The sequence below is a fragment of the Salminus brasiliensis genome, chromosome 3 (assembly GCF_030463535.1).
Source record: "Salminus brasiliensis chromosome 3, fSalBra1.hap2, whole genome shotgun sequence".
Classification (NCBI taxonomy): domain Eukaryota; kingdom Metazoa; phylum Chordata; class Actinopteri; order Characiformes; family Bryconidae; genus Salminus; species Salminus brasiliensis.
In genome coordinates this window covers 13,508,696-13,528,017 of record NC_132880.1, presented here as the reverse complement: position 1 = coordinate 13,528,017, position 19,322 = coordinate 13,508,696, and the positions used below count along the sequence as shown (strand labels likewise).

The 19,322-nt window shown below is 38.7% G+C and overlaps 19 non-coding genes across 19 annotated transcripts; all 19 read left to right on the top strand.

Moving 5' to 3' along the window:
• Window positions 1–139: 139 nt before the first annotated feature.
• On the top strand, window positions 140–211 carry trnac-gca (transfer RNA cysteine (anticodon GCA)). Its single transcript has one exon. It is a non-coding gene; the product is annotated as a tRNA-Cys (tRNA).
• An 827-nt stretch (window positions 212–1,038) lies between these two features.
• trnac-gca (transfer RNA cysteine (anticodon GCA)) lies at window positions 1,039–1,110 on the top strand. Its single transcript has one exon. It is a non-coding gene; the product is annotated as a tRNA-Cys (tRNA).
• A 2,388-nt stretch (window positions 1,111–3,498) lies between these two features.
• trnac-gca (transfer RNA cysteine (anticodon GCA)) lies at window positions 3,499–3,570 on the top strand. Its single transcript has one exon. It is a non-coding gene; the product is annotated as a tRNA-Cys (tRNA).
• A 378-nt stretch (window positions 3,571–3,948) lies between these two features.
• On the top strand, window positions 3,949–4,020 carry trnac-gca (transfer RNA cysteine (anticodon GCA)). The gene has a single exon. It is a non-coding gene; the product is annotated as a tRNA-Cys (tRNA).
• Window positions 4,021–4,847: 827 nt separating this feature from the next.
• Window positions 4,848–4,919, top strand: trnac-gca (transfer RNA cysteine (anticodon GCA)). Its single transcript has one exon. It is a non-coding gene; the product is annotated as a tRNA-Cys (tRNA).
• Window positions 4,920–5,297: 378 nt separating this feature from the next.
• Window positions 5,298–5,369, top strand: trnac-gca (transfer RNA cysteine (anticodon GCA)). The gene has a single exon. It is a non-coding gene; the product is annotated as a tRNA-Cys (tRNA).
• Window positions 5,370–6,077: 708 nt separating this feature from the next.
• trnac-gca (transfer RNA cysteine (anticodon GCA)) lies at window positions 6,078–6,149 on the top strand. The gene has a single exon. It is a non-coding gene; the product is annotated as a tRNA-Cys (tRNA).
• Window positions 6,150–7,307: 1,158 nt separating this feature from the next.
• trnac-gca (transfer RNA cysteine (anticodon GCA)) lies at window positions 7,308–7,379 on the top strand. Its single transcript has one exon. It is a non-coding gene; the product is annotated as a tRNA-Cys (tRNA).
• Window positions 7,380–8,537: 1,158 nt separating this feature from the next.
• trnac-gca (transfer RNA cysteine (anticodon GCA)) lies at window positions 8,538–8,609 on the top strand. The gene has a single exon. It is a non-coding gene; the product is annotated as a tRNA-Cys (tRNA).
• Window positions 8,610–8,987: 378 nt separating this feature from the next.
• trnac-gca (transfer RNA cysteine (anticodon GCA)) lies at window positions 8,988–9,059 on the top strand. The gene has a single exon. It is a non-coding gene; the product is annotated as a tRNA-Cys (tRNA).
• Window positions 9,060–9,437: 378 nt separating this feature from the next.
• On the top strand, window positions 9,438–9,509 carry trnac-gca (transfer RNA cysteine (anticodon GCA)). The gene has a single exon. It is a non-coding gene; the product is annotated as a tRNA-Cys (tRNA).
• Window positions 9,510–10,217: 708 nt separating this feature from the next.
• Window positions 10,218–10,289, top strand: trnac-gca (transfer RNA cysteine (anticodon GCA)). Its single transcript has one exon. It is a non-coding gene; the product is annotated as a tRNA-Cys (tRNA).
• Window positions 10,290–10,667: 378 nt separating this feature from the next.
• trnac-gca (transfer RNA cysteine (anticodon GCA)) lies at window positions 10,668–10,739 on the top strand. The gene has a single exon. It is a non-coding gene; the product is annotated as a tRNA-Cys (tRNA).
• A 1,159-nt stretch (window positions 10,740–11,898) lies between these two features.
• trnac-gca (transfer RNA cysteine (anticodon GCA)) lies at window positions 11,899–11,970 on the top strand. Its single transcript has one exon. It is a non-coding gene; the product is annotated as a tRNA-Cys (tRNA).
• A 378-nt stretch (window positions 11,971–12,348) lies between these two features.
• trnac-gca (transfer RNA cysteine (anticodon GCA)) lies at window positions 12,349–12,420 on the top strand. The gene has a single exon. It is a non-coding gene; the product is annotated as a tRNA-Cys (tRNA).
• Window positions 12,421–13,578: 1,158 nt separating this feature from the next.
• Window positions 13,579–13,650, top strand: trnac-gca (transfer RNA cysteine (anticodon GCA)). The gene has a single exon. It is a non-coding gene; the product is annotated as a tRNA-Cys (tRNA).
• A 2,717-nt stretch (window positions 13,651–16,367) lies between these two features.
• On the top strand, window positions 16,368–16,439 carry trnac-gca (transfer RNA cysteine (anticodon GCA)). Its single transcript has one exon. It is a non-coding gene; the product is annotated as a tRNA-Cys (tRNA).
• Window positions 16,440–16,817: 378 nt separating this feature from the next.
• trnac-gca (transfer RNA cysteine (anticodon GCA)) lies at window positions 16,818–16,889 on the top strand. Its single transcript has one exon. It is a non-coding gene; the product is annotated as a tRNA-Cys (tRNA).
• A 1,155-nt stretch (window positions 16,890–18,044) lies between these two features.
• On the top strand, window positions 18,045–18,116 carry trnac-gca (transfer RNA cysteine (anticodon GCA)). The gene has a single exon. It is a non-coding gene; the product is annotated as a tRNA-Cys (tRNA).
• Window positions 18,117–19,322: the final 1,206 nt, after the last annotated feature.

Genomic DNA, 19,322 nt, shown 5'->3' with positions numbered 1-19,322 from the left:
TTCAATTATGTGTGTTCCCTGAGAAATATATATATTGATAGTTTTGATACTTTCAGAATTGAATTCACCATCACAAATTGTAAAGCCAACTAGATGTTTCCGAGTGTTGTTTGGGTTTCCTGCAAAGCTGTGCAACTGTGGGGGTATAGCTCAGTGGTAGAGCATTTGACTGCAGATCAAGAGGTCCCCAGTTCAAATCTGGGTGCCCCCTGTGTGGTAAAAAATGGATACTTTTGCTTTCAGATTGGAAGAGACATTACAATTTTTTAAGTCAAATGCATGACACATATTGTTGTCAAGTTTGAAACTTTGAAATTTGAACAGCCAATGGCAAACTTTCAAGTCAAATACACCAAGCATGTTCTTGTGTGGGTGGCAGGTTTCTTTAATTTGCTGGGGTGGTAAAGCTGAGTGGTAGAGCATTTTACTGCTAAAGAAAAAGTCTCCCTTTCAATTATGTGTGTTCCCTGAGAAATATATATATTGATAGTTTTGATGCTTTCAGAATTGAATTCACCGTCACAAATTGTAAAGCCAACTAGATGTTTCCGAGTGTTGTTCGGGTTACCTGCAAAGCTGTGCAACTGTGGGGGTGTAGCTCAGTGGTAGAGCATTTGACTGCAGATCAAGAGGTCTTCAGTTCAAATCTGGGTGCCCCCTGTGGGGTATAAAAATGGATACTTTTGCTTTCAGATTGGAAGAGACATTACAATTTTTTAAGTCAAATGCATGACACATATTGTTGTCAAGTTTGAAACTTTGAAATTTGAACAGCCAATGGCAAACTTTCAAGTCAAATACACCAAGCATGTTGTTGTGTGGGTGGCAGGTTTCTTTAATTTGCTGGGGTGGTAAAGCTGAGTGGTAGAGCATTTTACTGCTAAAGAAAAAGTCTCCCTTTCAATTATGTGTGTTCCCTGAGAAATATATATATTGATAGTTTTGATACTTTCAGAATTGAATTCACCATCACAAATTGTAAAGCCAACAAGATGTTTTCGAGTGTTGTTTGGGTTTCCTGCAAAGCTGTGCAACGGTGGGGGTATAGCTCAGTGGTAGAGCATTTGACTGCAGATCAAGAGGTCCTCAGTTCAAATCTGGGTGCCCCCTGTGTGGTATAAAAATGGATACTTTTGCTTTCAGATTGGAAGAGACATTACAATTTTTTAAGTCAAATGCATGACACATATTGTTGTTAAGTTTGAAACTTTGAAATTTGAACAGCCAATGGCAAACTTTCAAGTCAAATACACCAAGCATGTTGTTGTGTGGGTGGCAGGTTTCTTTAATTTGCTGGGGTGGTAAAGCTGAGTGGTAGAGCATTTTACTGCTAAAGAAAAAGTCTCCCTTTCAATTATGTGTGTTCCCTGAGAAATATATATATTGATAGTTTTGATACTTTCAGAATTGAATTCACCATCACAAATTGTAAAGCCAACTAGATGTTTCCGAGTGTTGTTTGGGTTTCCTGCAAAGCTGTGCAACTGTGGGGGTCTAGCTCAGTGGTAGAGCATTTGACTGCAGATCAAGAGGTCCCCAGTTCAAATCTGGGTGCCCCCTGTGGGGTATAAAAATGGATACTTTTGCTTTCAGATTGGAAGAGACATTACAATTTTTTAAGTCAAATGCATGACACATATTGTTGTCTGAGCTTTCTGACATTTTTTACAGGCTGGTTGGAACAGCTCAGTGATAAAGTCTTTATCTGCAGATCAAGAGGTCCCCAATTCAAATGTGAGTTCCCCCTGCACAAAACATTTAAGGCCAGGTTTAAGAGTTTCAGATTTCTACACAATGTCATAAAATCTCAAGGCAAGTACATGAAGCCTACATATTTTGTTGAGGTGTGTGGTCAGTCTGCCTCTTTTTACTGTTATAGAGGTTTGACTCACTGATGAATTGCCCAGTGAAATACATATTTAAAGCAAGGTTTGAACTTTCCAATCAACTACAGGAAGCTTAAGGCCAATGAAGGCCAAGTTTGAAACTTTGAAATTTGAACAGCCAATGGCAAACTTTCAAGTCAAATACACCAAGCATGTTGTTGTGTGGGTGGCAGGTTTCTTTAATTTGCTGGGGTGGTAAAGCTGAGTGGTAGAGCATTTTACTGCTAAAGAAAAAGTCTCCCTTTCAATTATGTGTGTTCCCTGAGAAATATATATATTGATAGTTTTGATACTTTCAGAATTGAATTCACCATCACAAATTGTAAAGCCAACTAGATGTTTCCGAGTGTTGTTTGGGTTTCCTGCAAAGCTGTGCAACTGTGGGGGTATAGCTCAGTGGTAGAGCATTTGACTGCAGATCAAGAGGTAACCAGTTCAAATCTGGGTGCCCCATGTGGGGTATAAAAATGGATACTTTTGCTTTCAGATTGGAAGAGACATTACAATTTTTTAAGTCAAATGCATGACACATATTGTTGTCAAGTTTGAAACTTTGAAATTTGAACAGCCAATGGCAAACTTTCAAGTCAAATACACCAAGCATGTTGTTGTGTGGGTGTCAGGTTTCTTTAATTTGCTGGGGTGGTAAAGCTGAGTGGTAGAGCATTTTACTGCTAAAGAAAAAGTCCCCCTTTCAATTATGTGTGTTCCCTGAGAAATATATATATTGATAGTTTTGATACTTTCAGAATTGAATTCACCGTCACAAATTGTAAAGCCAACTAGATGTTTCCGAGTGTTGTTCGGGTTACCTGCAAAGCTGTTCAACTGTGGGGGTCTAGCTCAGTGGTAGAGCATTTGACTGCAGATCAAGAGGTCCCCAGTTCAAATCTGGGTGCCCCCTGTGGGGTATAAAAATGGATACTTTTGCTTTCAGATTGGAAGAGACATTACAATTTTTTAAGTCAAATGCATGACACATATTGTTGTCTGAGCTTTCTGACATTTTTTACAGGCTGGTTGGAACAGCTCAGTGATAAAGTCTTTATCTGCAGATCAAGAGGTCCCCAATTCAAATGTGAGTTCCCCCTGAACAAAACATTTAAGGCCAGGTTTAAGAGTTTCAGATTTCTACACAATGTCATAAAATCTCAAGGCAAGTACATGAAGCCTACATATTTTGTTGAGGTGTGTGGTCAGTCTGCCTCTTTTTACTGTTATAGAGGTTTAACTCACTGATGAATTGCCCAGTGAAATACATATTTAAAGTAAGGTTTGAACTTTCCAATCAACTACATGAAGCTTAAGGCCAATGAAGGCCAAGTTTGAAACTTTGAAATTTGAACAGACAATGGCAAACTTTCAAGTCAAATACACCAAGCATGTTGTTGTGTGGGTGGCAGGTTTCTTTAATTTGCTGGGGTGGTAAAGCTGAGTGGTAGAGCATTTTACTGCTAAAGAAAAAGTCTCCCTTTCAATTATGTGTGTTCCCTGAGAAATATATATATTGATAGTTTTGATACTTTCAGAATTGAATTCACCATCACAAATTGTAAAGCCAACTAGATGTTTCCGAGTGTTGTTTGGGTTTCCTGCAAAGCTGTGCAACTGTGGGGGTATAGCTCAGTGGTAGAGCATTTGACTGCAGATCAAGAGGTCCCCAGTTCAAATCTGGGTGCCCCCTGTGGGGTATAAAAATGGATACTTTTGCTTTCAGATTGGAAGAGACATTACAATTTTTTAAGTCAAATGCATGACACATATTGTTGTCAAGTTTGAAACTTTGAAATTTGAACAGCCAATGGCAAACTTTCAAGTCAAATACACCAAGCATGTTGTTGTGTGGGTGGCAGGTTTCTTTAATTTGCTGGGGTGGTAAAGCTGAGTGGTAGAGCATTTTACTGCTAAAGAAAAAGTCTCCCTTTCAATTATGTGTGTTCCCTGAGAAATATATATATTGATAGTTTTGATACTTTCAGAATTGAATTCACCATCACAAATTGTAAAGCCAACTAGATGTTTCCGAGTGTTGTTTGGGTTTCCTGCAAAGCTGTGCAACTGTGGGGGTATAGCTCAGTGGTAGAGCATTTGACTGCAGATCAAGAGGTCCCCAGTTCAAATCTGGGTGCCCCCTGTGTGGTAAAAAATGGATACTTTTGCTTTCAGATTAGAAGAGACATTACAATTTTTTAAGTCAAATGCATGACACATATTGTTGTCAAGTTTGAAACTTTGAAATTTGAACAGCCAATGGCAAACTTTCAAGTCAAATACACCAAGCATGTTGTTGTGTGGGTGGCAGGTTTCTTTAATTTGCTGGGGTGGTAAAGCTGAGTGGTAGAGCATTTTACTGCTAAAGAAAAAGTCTCCCTTTCAATTATGTGTGTTCCCTGAGAAATATATATATTGATAGTTTTGATGCTTTCAGAATTGAATTCACCGTCACAAATTGTAAAGCCAACTAGATGTTTCCGAGTGTTGTTCGGGTTACCTGCAAAGCTGTGCAACTGTGGGGGTCTAGCTCAGTGGTAGAGCATTTGACTGCAGATCAAGAGGTCCCCAGTTCAAATCTGGGTGCCCCCTGTGGGGTATAAAAATGGATACTTTTGCTTTCAGATTGGAAGAGACATTACAATTTTTTAAGTCAAATGCATGACACATATTGTTGTCAAGTTTGAAACTTTGAAATTTGAACAGCCAATGGCAAACTTTCAAGTCAAATACACCAAGCATGTTGTTGTGTGGGTGGCAGGTTTCTTTAATTTGCTGGGGTGGTAAAGCTGAGTGCTAGAGCATTTTACTGCTAAAGAAAAAGTCTCCCTTTCAATTATGTGTGTTCCCTGAGAAATATATATATTGATAGTTTTGATACTTTCAGAATTGAATTCACCATCACAAATTGTAAAGCCAACTAGATGTTTTCGAGTGTTGTTTGGGTTTCCTGCAAAGCTGTGCAACGGTGGGGGTATAGCTCAGTGGTAGAGCATTTGACTGCAGATCAAGAGGTCCCCAGTTCAAATCTGGGTGCCCCCTGTGTGGTATAAAAATGGATACTTTTGCTTTCAGATTGGAAGAGACATTACAATTTTTTAAGTCAAATGCATGACACATATTGTTGTCAAGTTTGAAACTTTGAAATTTGAACAGCCAATGGCAAACTTTCAAGTCAAATACACCAAGCATGTTGTTGTGTGGGTGGCAGGTTTCTTTAATTTGCTGGGGTGGTAAAGCTGAGTGGTAGAGCATTTTACTGCTAAAGAAAAAGTCTCCCTTTCAATTATGTGTGTTCCCTGAGAAATATATATATTGATAGTTTTGATACTTTCAGAATTGAATTCACCATCACAAATTGTAAAGCCAACTAGATGTTTCCGAGTGTTGTTTGGGTTTCCTGCAAAGCTGTGCAACTGTGGGGGTATAGCTCAGTGGTAGAGCATTTGACTGCAGATCAAGAGGTCCCCAGTTCAAATCTGGGTGCCCCCTGTGGGGTATAAAAATGGATACTTTTGCTTTCAGATTGGAAGAGACATTACAATTTTTTAAGTCAAATGCATGACACATATTGTTGTCTGAGCTTTCTGACATTTTTTACAGGCTGGTTGGAACAGCTCAGTGATAAAGTCTTTATCTGCAGATCAAGAGGTCCCCAATTCAAATGTGAGTTCCCCCTGCACAAAACATTTAAGGCCAGGTTTAAGAGTTTCAGATTTCTACACAATGTCATAAAATCTCAAGGCAAGTACATGAAGCCTACATATTTTGTTGAGGTGTGTGGTCAGTCTGCCTCTTTTTACTGTTATAGAGGTTTGACTCACTGATGAATTGCACAGTGAAATACATATTTAAAGCAAGGTTTGAACTTTCCAATCAACTACAGGAAGCTTAAGGCCAATGAAGGCCAAGTTTGAAACTTTGAAATTTGAACAGCCAATGGCAAACTTTCAAGTCAAATACACCAAGCATGTTGTTGTGTGGGTGGCAGGTTTCTTTAATTTGCTGGGGTGGTAAAGCTGAGTGGTAGAGCATTTTACTGCTAAAGAAAAAGTCTCCCTTTCAATTATGTGTGTTCCCTGAGAAATATATATATTGATAGTTTTGATACTTTCAGAATTGAATTCACCATCACAAATTGTAAAGCCAACTAGATGTTTCCGAGTGTTGTTTGGGTTTCCTGCAAAGCTGTGCAACTGTGGGGGTATAGCTCAGTGGTAGAGCATTTGACTGCAGATCAAGAGGTCCCCAGTTCAAATCTGGGTGCCCCCTGTGGGGTATAAAAATGGATACTTTTGCTTTCAGATTGGAAGAGACATTACAATTTTTTAAGTCAAATGCATGACACATATTGTTGTCTGAGCTTTCTGACATTTTTTACAGGCTGGTTGGAACAGCTCAGTGATAAAGTCTTTATCTGCAGATCAAGAGGTCCCCAATTCAAATGTGAGTTCCCCCTGAACAAAACATTTAAGGCCAGGTTTAAGAGTTTCAGATTTCTACACAATGTCATAAAATCTCAAGGCAAGTACATGAAGCCTACATATTTTGTTGAGGTGTGTGGTCAGTCTGCCTCTTTTTACTGTTATAGAGGTTTGACTCACTGATGAATTGCCCAGTGAAATACATATTTAAAGCAAGGTTTGAACTTTCCAATCAACTACATGAAGCTTAAGGCCAATGAAGGCCAAGTTTGAAACTTTGAAATTTGAACAGCCAATGGCAAACTTTCAAGTCAAATACACCAAGCATGTTGTTGTGTGGGTGACAGGTTTCTTTAATTTGCTAGGGTGGTAAAGCTGAGTGGTAGAGCATTTTACTGCTAAAGAAAAAGTCTCCCTTTCAATTATGTGTGTTCCCTGAGAAATATATATATTGATAGTTTTGATACTTTCAGAATTGAATTCACCGTCACAAATTGTAAAGCCAACTAGATGTTTCCGAGTGTTGTTTGGGTTTCCTGCAAAGCTGTGCAACTGTGGGGGTATAGCTCAGTGGTAGAGCATTTGACTGCAGATCAAGAGGTAACCAGTTCAAATCTGGGTGCACCATGTGGGGTATAAAAATGGATACTTTTGCTTTCAGATTGGAAGAGACATTACAATTTTTTAAGTCAAATGCATGACACATATTGTTGTCAAGTTTGAAACTTTGAAATTTGAACAGCCAATGGCAAACTTTCAAGTCAAATACACCAAGCATGTTGTTGTGTGGGTGGCAGGTTTCTTTAATTTGCTGGGGTGGTAAAGCTGAGTGGTAGAGCATTTTACTGCTAAAGAAAAAGTCTCCCTTTCAATTATGTGTGTTCCCTGAGAAATATATATATTGATAGTTTTGATACTTTCAGAATTGAATTCACCATCACAAATTGTAAAGCCAACTAGATGTTTCCGAGTGTTGTTTGGGTTTCCTGCAAAGCTGTGCAACAGTGGGGGTATAGCTCAGTGGTAGAGCATTTGACTGCAGATCAAGAGGTCCCCAGTTCAAATCTGGGTGCCCCCTGTGTGGTATAAAAATGGATACTTTTGCTTTCAGATTGGAAGAGACATTACAATTTTTTAAGTCAAATGCATGACACATATTGTTGTCAAGTTTGAAACTTTGAAATTTGAACAGCCAATGGCAAACTTTCAAGTCAAATACACCAAGCATGTTGTTGTGTGGGTGGCAGGTTTCTTTAATTTGCTGGGGTGGTAAAGCTGAGTGGTAGAGCATTTTACTGCTAAAGAAAAAGTCTCCCTTTCAATTATGTGTGTTCCCTGAGAAATATATATATTGATAGTTTTGATACTTTCAGAATTGAATTCACCATCACAAATTGTGAAGCCAACTAGATGTTTCCGAGTGTTGTTTGGGTTTCCTGCAAAGCTGTGCAACTGTGGGGGTATAGCTCAGTGGTAGAGCATTTGACAGCAGATCAAGAGGTCCCCAGTTCAAATCTGGGTGCCCCCTGTGGGGTATAAAAATGGATACTTTTGCTTTCAGATTGGAAGAGACATTACAATTTTTTAAGTCAAATGCATGACACATATTGTTGTCTGAGCTTTCTGACATTTTTTACAGGCTGGTTGGAACAGCTCAGTGATAAAGTCTTTATCTGCAGATCAAGAGGTCCCCAATTCAAATGTGAGTTCCCCCTGAACAAAACATTTAAGGCCAGGTTTAAGAGTTTCAGATTTCTACACAATGTCATAAAATCTCAAGGCAAGTACATGAAGCCTACATATTTTGTTGAGGTGTGTGGTCAGTCTGCCTCTTTTTACTGTTATAGAGGTTTGACTCACTGATGAATTGCCCAGTGAAATACATATTTAAAGCAAGGTTTGAACTTTCCAATCAACTACATGAAGCTTAAGGCCAATGAAGGCCAAGTTTGAAACTTTGAAATTTGAACAGCCAATGGCAAACTTTCAAGTCAAATACACCAAGCATGTTGTTGTGTGGGTGGCAGGTTTCTTTAATTTGCTGGGGTGGTAAAGCTGAGTGGTAGAGCATTTTACTGCTAAAGAAAAAGTCTCCCTTTCAATTATGTGTGTTCCCTGAGAAATATATATATTGATAGTTTTGATACTTTCAGAATTGAATTCACCATCACAAATTGTAAAGCCAACTAGATGTTTCCGAGTGTTGTTTGGGTTTCCTGCAAAGCTGTGCAACTGTGGGGGTATAGCTCAGTGGTAGAGCATTTGACTGCAGATCAAGAGGTCCCCAGTTCAAATCTGGGTGCCCCCTGTGTGGTATAAAAATGGATACTTTTGCTTTCAGATTGGAAGAGACATTACAATTTTTTAAGTCAAATGAATGACACATATTGTTGTCAAGTTTGAAACTTTGAAATTTGAACAGCCAATGGCAAACTTTCAAGTCAAATACACCAAGCATGTTGTTGTGTGGGTGGCAGGTTTCTTTAATTTGCTGGGGTGGTAAAGCTGAGTGGTAGAGCATTTTACTGCTAAAGAAAAAGTCTCCCTTTCAATTATGTGTGTTCCCTGAGAAATATATATATTGATAGTTTTGATACTTTCAGAATTGAATTCACCATCACAAATTGTAAAGCCAACTAGATGTTTCCGAGTGTTGTTTGGGTTTCCTGCAAAGCTGTGCAACTGTGGGGGTATAGCTCAGTGGTAGAGCATTTGACTGCAGATCAAGAGGTCCCCAGTTCAAATCTGGGTGCCCCCTGTGGGGTATAAAAATGGATACTTTTGCTTTCAGATTGGAAGAGACATTACAATTTTTTAAGTCAAATGCATGACACATATTGTTGTCAAGTTTGAAACTTTGAAATTTGAACAGCCAATTGCAAACTTTCAAGTCAAATACACCAAGCATGTTGTTGTGTGGGTGGCAGGTTTCTTTAATTTGCTGGGGTGGTAAAGCTGAGTGGTAGAGCATTTTACTGCTAAAGAAAAAGTCTCCCTTTCAATTATGTGTGTTCCCTGAGAAATATATATATTGATAGTTTTGATACTTTCAGAATTGAATTCACCATCACAAATTGTAAAGCCAACTAGATGTTTCCGAGTGTTGTTTGGGTTTCCTGCAAAGCTGTGCAACTGTGGGGGTATAGCTCAGTGGTAGAGCATTTGACTGCAGATCAAGAGGTCCCCAGTTCAAATCTGGGTGCCCCCTGTGGGGTATAAAAATGGATACTTTTGCTTTCAGATTGGAAGAGACATTACAATTTTTTAAGTCAAATGCATGACACATATTGTTGTCTGAGCTTTCTGACATTTTTTACAGGCTGGTTGGAACAGCTCAGTGATAAAGTCTTTATCTGCAGATCAAGAGGTCCCCACTTCAAATGTGAGTTCCCCCTGAACAAAACATTTAAGGCCAGGTTTAAGAGTTTCAGATTTCTACACAATGTCATAAAATCTCAAGGCAAGTACATGAAGCCTACATATTTTGTTGAGGTGTGTGGTCAGTCTGCCTCTTTTTACTGTTATAGAGGTTTGACTCACTGATGAATTGCCCAGTGAAATACATATTTAAAGTAAGGTTTGAACTTTCCAATCAACTACATGAAGCTTAAGGCCAATGAAGGCCAAGTTTGAAACTTTGAAATTTGAACAGCCAATGGCAAACTTTCAAGTCAAATACACCAAGCATGTTGTTGTGTGGGTGGCAGGTTTCTTTAATTTGCTGGGGTGGTAAAGCTGAGTGGTAGAGCATTTTACTGCTAAAGAAAAAGTCTCCCTTTCAATTATGTGTGTTCCCTGAGAAATATATATATTGATAGTTTTGATACTTTCAGAATTGAATTCACCATCACAAATTGTAAAGCCAACTAGATGTTTCCGAGTGTTGTTTGGGTTTCCTGCAAAGCTGTGCAACTGTGGGGGTATAGCTCAGTGGTAGAGCATTTGACTGCAGATCAAGAGGTCCCCAGTTCAAATCTGGGTGCCCCCTGTGTGGTATAAAAATGGATACTTTTGCTTTCAGATTGGAAGAGACATTACAATTTTTTAAGTCAAATGCATGACACATATTGTTGTCAAGTTTGAAACTTTGAAATTTGAACAGCCAATTGCAAACTTTCAAGTCAAATACACCAAGCATGTTGTTGTGTGGGTGGCAGGTTTCTTTAATTTGCTGGGGTGGTAAAGCTGAGTGGTAGAGCATTTTACTGCTAAAGAAAAAGTCTCCCTTTCAATTATGTGTGTTCCCTGAGAAATATATATATTGATAGTTTTGATACTTTCAGAATTGAATTCACCATCACAAATTGTAAAGCCAACTAGATGTTTCCGAGTGTTGTTTGGGTTTCCTGCAAAGCTGTGCAACTGTGGGGGTATAGCTCAGTGGTAGAGCATTTGACTGCAGATCAAGAGGTCCCCAGTTCAAATCTGGGTGCCCCCTGTGGGGTATAAAAATGGATACTTTCGCTTTCAGATTGGAAGAGACATTACAATTTTTTAAGTCAAATGCATGACACATATTGTTGTCTGAGCTTTCTGACATTTTTTACAGGCTGGTTGGAACAGCTCAGTGATAAAGTCTTTATCTGCAGATCAAGAGGTCCCCAATTCAAATGTGAGTTCCCCCTGAACAAAACATTTAAGGCCAGGTTTAAGAGTTTCAGATTTCTACACAATGTCATAAAATCTCAAGGCAAGTACATGAAGCCTACATATTTTGTTGAGGTGTGTGGTCAGTCTGCCTCTTTTTACTGTTATAGAGGTTTGACTCACTGATGAATTGCCCAGTGAAATACATATTTAAAGTAAGGTTTGAACTTTCCAATCAACTACATGAAGCTTAAGGCCAATGAAGGCCAAGTTTGAAACTTTGAAATTTGAACAGCCAATGGCAAACTTTCAAGTCAAATACACCAAGCATGTTGTTGTGTGGGTGGCAGGTTTCTTTAATTTGCTGGGGTGGTAAAGCTGAGTGGTAGAGCATTTTACTGCTAAAGAAAAAGTCTCCCTTTCAATTATGTGTGTTCCCTGAGAAATATATATATTGATAGTTTTGATACTTTCAGAATTGAATTCACCATCACAAATTGTAAAGCCAACTAGATGTTTCCGAGTGTTGTTTGGGTTTCCTGCAAAGCTGTGCAACTGTGGGGGTATAGCTCAATGGTAGAGCATTTGACTGCAGATCAAGAGGTAACCAGTTCAAATATGGGTGCCCCCTGTGGGGTATAAAAATGGATACTTTTGCTTTCAGATTGGAAGAGACATTACAATTTTTTTAAGTCAAATGCATGACACATATTGTTGTCAAGTTTGAAACTTTGAAATTTGAACAGCCAATGGCAAACTTTCAAGTCAAATACACCAAGCATGTTGTTGTGTGGGTGGCAGGTTTCTTTAATTTGCTGGGGTGGTAAAGCTGAGTGGTAGAGCATTTTACTGCTAAAGAAAAAGTCTCCCTTTCAATTATGTGTGTTCCCTGAGAAATATATATATTGATAGTTTTGATACTTTCAGAATTGAATTCACCATCACAAATTGTAAAGCCAACTAGATGTTTCCGAGTGTTGTTTGGGTTTCCTGCAAAGCTGTGCAACTGTGGGGGTATAGCTCAGTGGTAGAGCATTTGACTGCAGATCAAGAGGTCCCCAGTTCAAATCTGGGTGCCCCCTGTGTGGTATAAAAATGGATACTTTGGCTTTCAGATTGGAAGAGACATTACAATTTTTTAAGTCAAATGCATGACACATATTGTTGTCAAGTTTGAAACTTTGAAATTTGAACAGCCAATGGCAAACTTTCAAGTCACATACACCAAGCATGTTGTTGTGTGGGTGGCAGGTTTCTTTAATTTGCTGGGGTGGTAAAGCTGAGTGGTAGAGCATTTTACTGCTAAAGAAAAAGTCTCCCTTTCAATTATGTGTGTTCCCTGAGAAATATATATATTAATAGTTTTGATACTTTCAGAATTGAATTCACCATCACAAATTGTAAAGCCAACTAGATGTTTCCGAGTGTTGTTTGGGTTTCCTGCAAAGCTGTGCAGCTGTGGGGGTATAGCTCAATGGTAGAGCATTTGACTGCAGATCAAGAGGTCCCCAGTTCAAATCTGGGTGCCCCCTGTGGGGTATAAAAATGGATTCTTTTGCTTTCAGATTGGAAGAGACATTACAATTTTTTAAGTCAAATGCATGACACATATTGTTGTCTGAGCTTTCTGACATTTTTTACAGGCTGGTTGGAACAGCTCAGTGATAAAGTCTTTATCTGCAGATCAAGAGGTCCCCAATTCAAATGTGAGTTCCCCCTGAACAAAACATTTAAGGCCAGGTTTAAGAGTTTCAGATTTCTACACAATGTCATAAAATCTCAAGGCAAGTACATGAAGCCTACATATTTTGTTGAGGTGTGTGGTCAGTCTGCCTCTTTTTACTGTTATAGAGGTTTAACTCACTGATGAATTGCCCAGTGAAATACATATTTAAAGTAAGGTTTGACCTTTCCAATCAACTACATGAAGCTTAAGGCCAATGAAGGCCAAGTTTGAAACTTTGAAATTTGAACAGCCAATGGCAAACTTTCAAGTCAAATACACCAAGCATGTTGTTGTGTGGGTGGCAGGTTTCTTTAATTTGCTGGGGTGGTAAAGCTGAGTGGTAGAGCATTTTACTGCTAAAGAAAAAGTCTCCCTTTCAATTATGTGTGTTCCCTAAGAAATATATATATTGATAGTTTTGATACTTTCAGAATTGAATTCACCATCACAAATTGTAAAGCCAACTAGATGTTTCCGAGTGTTGTTTGGGTTTCCTGCAAAGCTGTGCAACTGTGGGGGTATAGCTCAGTGGTAGAGCATTGGACTGCAGATCAAGAGGTCCCCAGTTCAAATCTGGTTGCCCCCTGTGGGGTATAAAAATGGATACTTTTGCTTTCAGATTGGAAGAGACATTACAATTTTTTAAGTCAAATGCATGACACATATTGTTGTCAAGTTTGAAACTTTGAAATTTGAACAGCCAATGGCAAACTTTCAAGTCAAATACACAAAGCATGTTGTTGTGTGGGTGTCAGGTTTCTTTAATTTGCTGGGGTGGTAAGGCTGAGTGGTAGAGCATTTTACTGCTAAAGAAAAAGTCTCCCTTTCAATTATGTGTGTTCCCTGAGAAATATATATATTGATAGTTTTGATACTTTCAGAATTGAATTCACCATCACAAATTGTAAAGCCAACTAGATGTTTCCGAGTGTTGTTTGGGTTTCCTGCAAAGCTGTGCAACTGTGGGGGTATAGCTCAGTGGTAGAGCATTTGACTGCAGATCAAGAGGTCCCCAGTTCAAATCTGGGTGCCCCCTGTGTGGTAAAAAATGGATGCTTTTGCTTTCAGATTGGAAGAGACATTACAATTTTTTAAGTCAAATGCATGACACATATTGTTGTCAAGTTTGAAACTTTGAAATTTGAACAGCCAATGGCAAACTTTCAAGTCAAATACACCAAGCATGTTGTTGTGTGGGTGGCAGGTTTCTTTAATTTGCTGGGGTGGTAAAGCTGAGTGGTAGAGCATTTTACTGCTAAAGAAAAAGTCCCCCTTTCAATTATGTGTGTTCCCTGAGAAATATATATATTGATAGTTTTGATACTTTCAGAATTGAATTCACCGTCACAAATTGTAAAGCCAACTAGATGTTTCCGAGTGTTGTTCGGGTAACCTGCAAAGCTGTTCAACTGTGGGGGTCTAGCTCAGTGGTAGAGCATTTGACTGCAGATCAAGAGGTCCCCAGTTCAAATCTGGGTGCCCCCTGTGGGGTATAAAAATGGATACTTTTGCTTTCAGATTGGAAGAGACATTACAATTTTTTAAGTCAAATGCATGACACATATTGTTGTCTGAGCTTTCTGACATTTTTTACAGGCTGGTTGGAACAGCTCAGTGATAAAGTCTTTATCTGCAGATCAAGAGGTCCCCAATTCAAATGTGAGTTCCCCCTGAACAAAACATTTAAGGCCAGGTTTAAGAGTTTCAGATTTCTACACAATGTCATAAAATCTCAAGGCAAGTACATGAAGCCTACATATTTTGTTGAGGTGTGTGGTCAGTCTGCCTCTTTTTACTGTTATAGAGGTTTAACTCACTGATGAATTGCCCAGTGAAATACATATTTAAAGTAAGGTTTGAACTTTCCAATCAACTACATGAAGCTTAAGGCCAATGAAGGCCAAGTTTGAAACTTTGAAATTTGAACAGCCAATGGCAAACTTTCAAGTCAAATACACCAAGCATGTTGTTGTGTGGGTGGCAGGTTTCTTTAATTTGCTGGGGTGGTAAAGCTGAGTGGTAGAGCATTTTACTGCTAAAGAAAAAGTCTCCCTTTCAATTATGTGTGTTCCCTAAGAAATATATATATTGATAGTTTTGATACTTTCAGAATTGAATTCACCATCACAAATTGTAAAGCCAACTAGATGTTTCCGAGTGTTGTTTGGGTTTCCTGCAAAGCTGTGCAGCTGTGGGGGTCTAGCTCAGTGGTAGAGCATTTGACTGCAGATCAAGAGGTCCCCAGTTCAAATCTGGGTGCCCCCTGTGGGGTATAAAAATGGATACTTTTGCTTTCAGATTGGAAGAGACATTACAATTTTTTAAGTCAAATGCATGACACATATTGTTGTCTGAGCTTTCAGATATTTTTTACAGGCTGGTTGTAACAGCTCAGTGATAAAGTCTTTATCTGCAGATCAAGAGGTCCCCAATTCAAATATGAGTTCCCCCTGAACAAAACATTTAAGGCCAGGTTTAAGAGTTTCAGATTTCTACACAATGTCATAAAATCTCAAGGCAAGTACATGAAGCCTACATATTTTGTTGAGGTGTGTGGTCAGTCTGCCTCTTTTTACTGTTATAGAGGTTTGACTCACTGATGAATTGCCCAGTGAAATACATATTTAAAGTAAGGTTTGAACTTTCCAATCAACTACATGAAGCTTAAGGCCAATGAAGGCCAAGTTTGAAACTTTGAAATTTGAACAGACAATGGCAAACTTTCAAGTCAAATACACCAAGCATGTTGTTGTGTGGGTGGCAGGTTTCTTTAATTTGCTGGGGTGGTAAAGCTGAGTGGAAGAGCATTTTACTGCTAAAGAAAAAGTCTCCCTTTCAATTATGTGTGTTCCCTGAGAAATATATATATTGATAGTTTTGATACTTTCAGAATTGAATTCACCATCACAAATTGTAAAGCCAACTAGATGTTTCCGAGTGTTGTTTGGGTTACCTGCAAATCTGTGCAACTGTTGGGGTCTAGCTCAGTGGTGGAGCATTTGACTGCAGATCAAGAGGTCCCCAGTTCAAATCTGGGTGCCCTCTGTGGGGTATAAAAATGGATACTTTTGCTTTCAGATTGGAAGAGACATTACAATTTTTTAAGTCAAATGCATGACACATATTGTTGTCTGAGCTTTCAGATATTTTTTACAGGCTGGTTGGAACAGCTCAGTGATAAAGTCTTTATCTGCAGATCAAGAGGTCCCCAATTCAAATATGAGTTCCCCCTGAACAAAACATTTAAGGCCAGGTTTAAGAGTTTCAGATTTCTACACAATGTCATAAAATCTCAAGGCAAGTACATGAAGCCTACATATTTTGTTGAGGTGTGTGGTCAGTCTGCCTCTTTTTACTGTTATAGAGGTTTGACTCACTGATGAATTGCCCAGTGAAATACATATTTAAAGTAAGGTTTGAACTTTCCAATCAACTACATGAAGCTTAAGGCCAATGAAGGCCAAGTTTGAAACTTTGAAATTTGAACAGACAATGGCAAACTTTCAAGTCAAATACACCAAGCATGTTGTTGTGTGGGTGGCAGGTTTCTTTAATTTGCTGGGGTGGTAAAGCTGAGTGGTAGAGCATTTTACTGCTAAAGAAAAAGTCTCCCTTTCAATTATGTGTGTTCCCTGAGAAATATATATATTGATAGTTTTGATACTTTCAGAATTGAATTCACCATCACAAATTGTAAAGCCAACTAGATGTTTCCGAGTGTTGTTTGGGTTTCCTGCAAAGCTGTGCAACTGTGGGGGTATAGTTCAGTGGTAGAGCATTTGACTGCAGATCAAGAGGTCCCCAGTTCAAATCTGGGTGCCCCCTGTGGGGTATAAAAATGGATAGTTTTGCTTTCAAATTGGAAGAGACATTACAATTTTTTAAGTCAAATGCATGACACATATTGTTGTCAAGTTTGAAACTTTGAAATTTGAACAGCCAATGGCAAACTTTCAAGTCAAATACACAAAGCATGTTGTTGTGTGGGTGTCAGGTTTCTTTAATTTGCTGGGGTGGTAAGGCTGAGTGGTAGAGCATTTTACTGCTAAAGAAAAAGTCTCCCTTTCAATTATGTGTGTTCCCTGAGAAATATATATATTGATAGTTTTGATACTTTCAGAATTGAATTCACCATCACAAATTGTAAAGCCAACTAGATGTTTCCGAGTGTTGTTTGGGTTTCCTGCAAAGCTGTGCAACTGTGGGGGTATAGCTCAGTGGTAGAGCATTTGACTGCAGATCAAGAGGTCCCCAGTTCAAATCTGGGTGCCCCCTGTGTGGTAAAAAATGGATGCTTTTGCTTTCAGATTGGAAGAGACATTACAATTTTTTAAGTCAAATGCATGACACATATTGTTGTCAAGTTTGAAACTTTGAAATTTGAACAGCCAATGGCAAACTTTCAAGTCAAATACACAAAGCATGTTGTTGTGTGGGTGGCAGGTTTCTTTAATTTGCTGGGGTGGTAAAGCTGAGTGGTAGAGCATTTTACTGCTAAAGAAAAAGTCTCCCTTTCAATTATGTGTTCCCTGAGAAATATATATATTGATAGTTTTGATACTTTCAGAATTGAATTCACCTTCACAAATTGTAAAGCCAACTAGATGTTTCCGAGAGTTGTTTGGGTTTCCTGCAAAGCTGTGAAACTGTCGGGGTATAGCTCAGTGGTAGAGCATTTGACTGCAGATCAAGAGGTCCCCAGTTCAAATCTGGGTGCCCCCTGTGGGGTATAAAAATGGATACTTTTGCTTTCAGATTGGAAGAGACATTACAATTTTTTAAGTCAAATGAATGACACATATTGTTGTCTGAGCTTTCTGACATTTTTTACAGGCTGGTTGGAACAGCTCAGTGATAAAGTCTTTATCTGCAGATCAAGAGGTCCCCAATTCAAATGTGAGTTCCCCCTGAACAAAACATTTAAGGCCAGGTTTAAGAGTTTCAGATTTCTACACAATGTCATAAAATCTCAAGGCAAGTACATGAAGCCTACATATTTTGTTGAGGTGTGTGGTCAGTCTGCCTCTTTTTACTGTTATAGAAGTTTAACTCACTGATGAATTGCCCAGTGAAATACATATTTAAAGTAAGGTTTGAACTTTCCAATCAACTACATCAAGCTTAAGGCCAATGAAGGCCAAGTTTGAAACTTTGAAATTTGAACAGCCAATGGCAAACTTTCAAGTCAAATACACCAAGCATGTTGTTGTGTGGGTGGCAGGTTTCTTTAATTTGCTGGGGTGGTAAAGCTGAGTGGTAGAGCATTTTACTGCTAAAGAAAAAGTCTCCCTTTCAATTATGTGTGTTCCCTGAGAAATATATATATTGATAGTTTTGATACTTTCAGAATTGAATTCACCATCACAAATTGTAAAGCCAACTAGATGTTTCCGAGTGTTGTTTGGGTTTCCTGCAAAGCTGTGCAACTGTGGGGGTATAGCTCAGTGGTAGAGCATTTGACTGCAGATCAAGAGGTCCCCAGTTCAAATCTGGGTGCCCCCTGTGTGGTATAAAAATGGATACTTTTGCTTTCAGATTGGAAGAGACATTACAATTTTTTAAGTCAAATGCATGACACATATTGTTGTCTGAGCTTTCTGACATTTTTTACAGGCTGGTTGGAACAGCTCAGTGATAAAGTCTTTATCTGCAGATCAAGAGGTCCCCAATTCAAATGTGAGTTCCCCCTGAACAAAACATTTAAGGCCAGATTTAAGAGTTTCAGATTTCTACACAATGTCATAAAATCTCAAGGCAAGTACATGAAGCCTACATATTTTGATGAGGTGTGTGGTCAGTCTGCCTCTTTTTACTGTTATAGAGGTTTGACTCACTGATGAATTGCCCAGTGAAATACATATTTAAAGTAAGGTTTGAACTTTCCAATCAACTACATTAAGCTTAAGGCCAATGAAGGCCAAGTTTGAAACTTTGAAATTTGAACAGCCAATGGCAAAGTTTCAAGTCAAATACACCAAGCATGTTGTTGTGTGGGTGGCAGGTTTCTTTCATTTGCTGGGGTGGTAAAGCTGAGTGGTAGAGCATTTTACAGCTAAAGAAAAAGTCTCCCTTTCAATTATGTGTGTTCCCTGAGAAATATATATATTGATAGTTTTGATACTTTCAGAATTGAATTCACCATCACAAATTGTAAAGCCAACTAGATGTTTCCGAGAGTTGTTTGGGTTTCCTGCAAAGCTGCGCAACTGTTGGGATATAGCTCAGTGGTAGAGCATTTGACTGCAAATCAAGAGGTCCCCAGTTCAAATCTGGGTGCCCCCTGTGTGGTATGAAAATGGATACTTTTGCTTTCAGATTGGAAGAGACATTACAATTTTTTAAGTCAAATGCATGACACATATTGTTGTCAAGTTTGAAACTTTGAAATTTGAACAGCCAATGGCAAACTTTCAAGTCAAATACACCAAGCATGTTGTTGTGTGGGTGGCAGGTTTCTTTAATTTGCTGGGGTGGTAAAGCTGAGTGGTAGAGCATTTTACTGCTAAAGAAAAAGTCTCCCTTTCAATTATGTGTGTTCCCTGAGAAATATATATATTGATAGTTTTGATACTTTCAGAATTGAATTCACCATCACAAATTGTAAAGCCAACTAGATGTTTCCGAGTGTTGTTTGGGTTTCCTGCAAAGCTGTGCAACTGTGGGGGTATAGCTCAGAGGTAGAGCATTTGACTGCAGATCAAGAGGTCC